Raw genomic sequence first — 7,264 nt, 5'->3', positions numbered from 1 at the left:
TGTTCCGTCGTATTTGCCCATAATTTTGAAAATTTGTACAGCCGTATGTTTGTATGAGTCACTGAGGCTGTAAGTGAGTGCTCTTGTGGGTAGGGACTCACTGAGTCCTTGGGCTATCCCCCTTCCTAAACTAGTTAGTATGTCCATGGTGTGGGCATCCAAGAAAGGGTTTCTACCTATAGGATTAGTGGAGATGTTAGGTAAAGGACCAAAACCCACTGGGATTGAAGTAACAGGGGGTATAAAACCCGATGACATGCTTGTTATAGATATGGCCAATGGTATTAGGAGGTGCATTTGGGGCATAAATCTCAATGGCTCGAAGATGTTAGCCATTGGGTTCAGTCCTTGTGTGATCCCTGGAAATCCCTCTATCGTTGCCATGTCGGACTCCCTAAATGCTCCTTAATGAGAAAGCACACTTTTCTTTTTTTGTTTTTTATATTTTCTCATAGCCCGAGCCTCAAGAGGCCTGGTGTTCTCTTCGTTGGGTGTCAAACGAGTGTCTGTTCGCCCTAATTAGCTTAGGTGCTATACACGTGAATGAGCTTAGAGATATTTTTTCGAAAAAGTGTATGCTAGTAACTTCCCAAATGGAAGAGGAGGTCCTAAAACCTATTTTCCATCATTGTCTTAAGACGAAAAAAAAGTCAAAAATTTTTTTTCCTATTTTGCAGCACATTTTTAACGGTTTTCCAAAAGGAATTTTGAAAAACTCTGTATGAGAGAGTTGTAGTGTTTTTGGAGTACTACAACTTTGTTTTCTTGAGTCGTTCGTGATTTTGTCATTTAGACTCTCAAAAAGTAGCCCGAATATGGTTCGACATCGTTTTTTGCACTGTTTTTTTTTAACGTTTTTCATGCTTTTTAGGCTATTTTTTGCCTCGATTTTCGGGTCAAATTTTGAGGCTATTGGTCGGAGGCCAGAATGGTCGATTTTGACTTTGGACGGCGAGTCCAAAGTTGAAGAGCCGAATGTCAGCTTTTCGATAAGCCCTATAGCACCTTCATCGGATATACGGTTTAGGAGATACGGGCCTCCAAACAGGGGTGTTTTCTAGAGTCTTTTTTTTTCCGACGGACCCCCTTTCATGTCGTGAATTAGCAAGGTGCAATTCATGACGTGAAGCAGACTTACGAATTTTATCAATTTTGATTTTTTTTTTGGCCACATGAAAGTGCAAAACTAGTTTACGGCGTCAACCTTTTTTTTTTAAGTCGTGGGAAATACGAATTTCCTTAGAATTTCATGTGTGGCATAATGATGAAATAGGTCTACATTCAATCCATTATTCATTTATTTAAAATAATAAAATTAAATAATTTTGGAGTTTTGGGTTACACATTGGAATACTCTTTGATTCTCCACCTTATTTAGCATTGTGTTCTTTCCATTTCAGTGTGGGGTACCTTTCTTTCTTCTACTCTTTCCATTTCAGTGTGGGGTACCTTTCTTTCTTCTACTCTTTCCTCTATTGCCAAGCAAAATGACTATGGGTATCACCATCTTTGGGCCAGTGAAGGGGACAAAAATGGCAATCACACATGATTCAAGATGTTGTGAGGTTTCCAAGCAAGATATTCTTTAGCACATTGGCTTAGAAGGATAGATAAATTATCTTTCATTCACTAATACTAAGGTACGAGGGAGTGAAGGTTGAAGTGTAAATTCTCTCAAGTAGGGACTATGGTTTCATATTAGATTCTCACATGAACGCATTCTACAAGGTTTGCTTTGAGGAAGGGAGCAATGCATGTCCGTTTGTTGTGAGAGACGAGATCGAAGATAGCAAGAGCAAGTTGTGTAGTGTCATCACTGACATTATTAAAAGCCTTCCCTTGAACAGTAGGTTGCACGCAACTCTAGCAAATTCTCAACACACAATAAAGGTTGCTGAGCTGCCTATGCGACATATGATAGTTATGTTGCTTTCAAACTTCCTCCTTTATAAAGGAGAACCCACAATGGTGGGAATGAGCACAAGAATGGTGGCCATGTATGGGTAGACTATGTTGTTAAATTTGCAGCAATGTGATGAGCTATCGTGGATCAAATGCAAGAATCAACATCATTAACAAAGAGATTAGATGATGATTAATATGTGAGCAATTAATTGATAGCTTAATGTAGGCATGGATAATCAAAAACCAGCAAATTCTCATAAGGCCAATGCCTCAATTTATAGAGTTTACATCCAAGCATCTAATCCCACTGATCTTTCCTTGATTCACTCCACCTCTTTTGCTTAATTCTCTCCACCTCTTCCCATAATATCTCCACACATCCTAAATCTTCTCATGCTACCCTTTATTCTCTCCCAGTAGATACTTCTCACCTTTTCATAGCTTCTCTCTCATTTACAGATTCTCTTTTACATTCTCTTGCGATAAGGGCTTATTCCCGCACACACCCTATTCACTTGTATATTTCAACACCTCCCCTCAAGTGACTACTCCTAGCACACCTGGACCCTATACCAAGTTTCCCTCTTACTTGGTAGCCTGCGACCAGTGCCTCAAGTCCCTAAACTCATAGTCCTTGACACACTCTCTCTATGTGTTCAAGGCTACTACAAGTGCCCGTGACCTTGACTAAAGTGCTCACACATACATCTACCACATGGCCTACATCATCGGTGGCTGTGGGGTTTCTTTCTCTCTCTCTCTCTCTCTCTCTCTCTCTCTCTCTCTCTCTCTCTCTCTCTCTCTCTCTCAAAAGATGATCTGACTCCACTTCCTTAGGAGCCTCCATGAAGTTTGCCGATGTCGTTCTTTCTCCACTGGGTTTGCTGTAGCAGTCTCTTGCCATGTTTCCTAGCTTCCCATAGTTATGGCAAGTGAAGGTCCTTCCTCCTACTCTGCCTCTTCCTCTTCCTCATCCTTGTCCTCGTCCTCGAGTGAAGATCCTCGGGTGAAGAATGCTTTTTCTTATCCAGTTGTTGAGTCCAACCATTTCTTCTCTTTGACCTTGGTCTCTTGTTCTAGTAGAGCTTCTTCTATGTCGTGCAGCTTCAATTCAGGTACATTCTTTAAGGTTGCTACAATGTTTCCATATTCCCCTTTGTCCACACTCTTCAGAAGCACTGCTAGTGCCTCATCATCTTCTACCTTCTTGCCAATGGCTGCTAATTGTTGCTTAATGCTTTTATATTTGTTCAAGTGTGTGATTAAAGGTTTACTTTCCTTCATATCAAGTTTGTAGAATTGCATTAATAGATTTATCTTTGAATTTTTTGCTTGAGTGCCAAATAATTTATTGAGTTCATCCCACGCATCTTTTGCCCATTGTATCCCTGTGATGTGATGAATGATTTCATCATTTAAACTGAGTGCAGTGAGTCCTAATGCTTTCTCATTCCTGCTCTTCCACTCATTTTCCCTACTCACCTCTGGGCATTCATCTCTTCCCTCAACTAACCCCCACAGATTTTTCCTCATGAGCAAATACATGGTTTTTGTTTGCCATATATAAAACTGCTCCCCATTAAAGTTGGCTATCTCTTATGCTATGCTCATGATAATGTGAAGGGGGTCTTATCTCGATCCAATTTCAAGATTCAAGGGTAGTGTCTACCCTTTTACAACTCTTATCAGCATAAATTCACTAGAAATTATATAAAGCAAAGGGTAACAAATTTGTATTGAATGGTTGGAGTATCAAACCATCTCCGAATTACAATCTAAAGTTATAGGGATCTGTATCAAATACCGAATGGTTAATTTGAACCCTCAATTGTACTAAAATATAGTGATTAGTATTGATTAATCATTGATTAGCAAAATAATCCTATGTTTTGTGTGTAAAAAATAGAGTATGCGGGGAGTCCAAATTTGGGGCCTTAGAGTTCAAATGAGCTCAACTCCTTTCAAAGCCATCAATAGTAGTTAGTCTAGTAGAGGATTAAGCCAAGAAACACAAGATTTGACCAAACATTGAATGCTTAATCTCTATTTTACCAAAGTCACCTGCAGATTTGATGCAGAGCTTTGATCTCACTGTAGACTTGATGAAATCAAAAACTGTCTTCACCAACTTGTAGAACACCCTTGAAAACCCCTGGGGCCAAGAGGACTGAGACTAATTGTATCTGGTGGAGAGAGGATCTCACTTTTGCTTCAGAAAACTGGCACTTGAAAAAACACGAAAATCAGTCTCTGCAGCGGCGGTTTGACGCTTTGAGTTGATGGGCTTATGCGTGGGGAGTATGACTGTGTGACTAAAAGGGTTTGGGCCAATGTTATGTGTGAAGGGAAAGAGAGCTCCTCCACCAGCTGGGGGTATAGAGGTTAATTGAAAAAGAGCTAAAATTTTGATTTTTTCCTAATCCTAATTAACTAGGTGATTAGCAAGATAATGGGCTCATAAATTTGATGGATTCTAAGCTAGGCTCTGATACCATGTTAAATTTGTAGCAATGTGATGATCTATGGTAGATCAAATGTAAGAATCAACATCATTAACAAAGAGATTAGATGATGATTAAGATGTGATTAGTGAGCAATTAACTGATAGCTTAATGTAGGCATGGATAATAAAAAACCAGCAAATTCTCATTAGGCCAATGCCTTAATTTATAGAGTTTACATCCAAGCATCTAATCCCACTGATCTCTCCTTGATTCACTGCACGTCTTTTGCTTGATTCTCTCCACCTCTTCCCATAATATCTCCACACATCCTAAATCTTCTCATGCTACCCTTTATTCTCTGCATTAAACAATGTAATAGAATGCAATTCTTAGTGAATGTTAGCTCTCTTTAGTGTTAAACATAGAACTAAAATCATTAATTTTAGCTTAATTGTGTATTTTTTGTTGGAATTGTTTGATTTAGAGTGGTAGCAAGCATTAGGAGTAGCTTAATCTTTTAAAAAAATTCTTAAAACCATTAAAAAATCCTTGAATTTGACTGATTTTTCTTAATGGATTGGTTTTTGTCATTAAGGGTGATTAATCTTGTTCAAGAGGTAAAAAATTTAGAAAATGTGTTAATTCGAGTCTAGATTGATTATATGAGTAGTCGAAATTAGTGTTTTTGAGTGTTTTGAGAGCATCTAGATGTATCAAAACACCTAATTACATCAATTTCTTCATCAATTGGAGGAATTCGACTTTCTTTGCTTAATTTTATCTTAAAAGAGACCAAAATTAAGAGTCTAATTAATCTCCTATTTTAGATTAAAGAGGAATACTATCATCTAGGAATAACCATTAATGATTGGAAGAGGAATACTATCATCTAGGAATAACCATTAATGATTGGAAGAGGAATACTATCATCTAGGAATAACAGTTAACATCCATATCTTTTATCGCCTATGATACATGACAATTCGAAAACTACCATAATAACTAATATCCCTTAATCCATGATGAGTTGTAAATATTCTTTTCCTCATATTAAAGTTTTAGTCATTTGCATCTAGTTTATCAATAAAACACACCAAAAAGGATAATTTTAAAGGACGTCCTTTAAATTATTTACAGTATCCAAGGACTTCCTTTAAATCGTTTATAATATACTTAATTCTTAGGTACTTTAAATAATTACTATGAATAAAGGACGTAAAGAAATCAAATATTTTTAAACAATGGATAATTACTATAAATAAAGGACCCAAAGAAATCAAATATTTTTAAATAATCAGATCGTCTTAATAAATTCCAGATCACTAGAAAATCTAGAATATTTTTAAATAATCAGACCGTCTTAATAAATTCCAAATCACTAGAAAATCTAGAATATTTGAGCATATCAAATTATGAAGGACACCCCAAAAATATATATTTTTTCTCTGAGCATATATACTAAATAGATTAGAAAAATACTTACATAATTTACATCACAATGAAATGTTTGAAAACTTGGCATTCACTCATATTCTAAAAGTATTAAAATTTTCCTCTCCACCTCTTCTTCTTCTTCACCTCTGCACCATCGACCCTCCTCTTGGTAGCGCTCCCATCATCAACCCTCCTTCCTAGATCTACAGCATGGCTCTACCAAAAAAGCCCAGGTATGTTGCTCCACTTCAGCTCGGGCTACCCTGAATGTTTTTTTTAAGAGAAAATCTGTAATTTACATATGCATTGGTGTGTTTGTGTGTGTGTTTGTTTTTAAAATTTTAAAAAATATTTTGAGTTGCCTTGCATCGATGCAAGCTGCTTTGCATATTTGTTTTTCTTTTTATTTGGTTTGTATGTGTTTATATGTGTGGGTGTGTTTGTATTTCTGGGTTTGTTTGTGTGTGTGTGTGTTTTTAAAATAAAAACATATGCATAGTACCCTGCGTTGCTCTGCATATTTTTATTTGGTTTGTATGTGTTTCTATATGTGGGTGTGTTTGTGTGTTTGTGTGTTTGTATGTGTGGCTGTTCTTGTGTGTGTGAGTGTTTAAAATAAAAAATATATGTGTGTTTGTATGTGTGGCTGTTCTTGTGTGTGTGTGTGTGTGTGTGTGTTTGTGTGTGTGTTTGTATGTGTGGCTGTTCTTGTGTGTGTGTGTATGTGTGGCTGTTCTTGTGTGTGTGTGTGTGTGTATGTGTGGCTGTTCTTGTGTGTGTGTGTGTGTGTGTGTAAAATAAAAAATATATGTAGAGCAGCCCACATCTTTTTTTCTTTTTATTTGGTTTGTATGTGTTTGTATATGTGGGTGTTATTGTGTGTTTGTATGTGTGGGTGTGTTTGTTTGTGTGTGTGTGTGTGTGTGTGTGTGTGTGTGTGTGTGTGTTTAAAATAAATAAAAAATATGCAGAGCAGACCGCATGTAGATTTAGGATACTTATGAAGGGGGAGGTCACCTGGTTGCACTTCCTCCTAGTGTTAAGTAGTGGGCTTTAGTAGAGCAAATGAAGACCTCACCATGCATCCTTCTCATTTGCCTTCTCTGCACAAATGGGAGATGGAAAATTCTATATGGTGGGTTGACATGGAGAACGGCCATGTTTTGGAGCACAAGAAGGAGACACACGAGCGTCTTTCCTCTGAGCTTCCTCTGAGCTAGGCAGGAAGAGTGCAAATCCGGTCATTGGTAAGCTTCGAATGCTTCACCATTTTCATTTGGGAAAATCCATGTGGTGTTCTTTGTGTTTACATTGGTTCTCCTTTAGGATTGGGACATGGAAAGAGAGGGCAAGAAAAAGAAGTGTGTGGTGATGTTGGGAAGGAAAGCATTAATAAAGAGGAGGAGAGTTCTCTCACGACATAAATAATGATGAAGGTAATGTTGAGATGTCTCTTAATTGGTGAATATTTTTATGTGTAT

The sequence above is a fragment of the Cibotium barometz genome, chromosome 57, assembly GCF_041138505.1.
Source record: "Cibotium barometz isolate CiBa-2024 chromosome 57, ASM4113850v1, whole genome shotgun sequence".
In the NCBI taxonomy this organism is placed as follows: domain Eukaryota; kingdom Viridiplantae; phylum Streptophyta; class Polypodiopsida; order Cyatheales; family Cibotiaceae; genus Cibotium; species Cibotium barometz.
Note: the sequence above shows the minus strand (reverse complement) of the source record.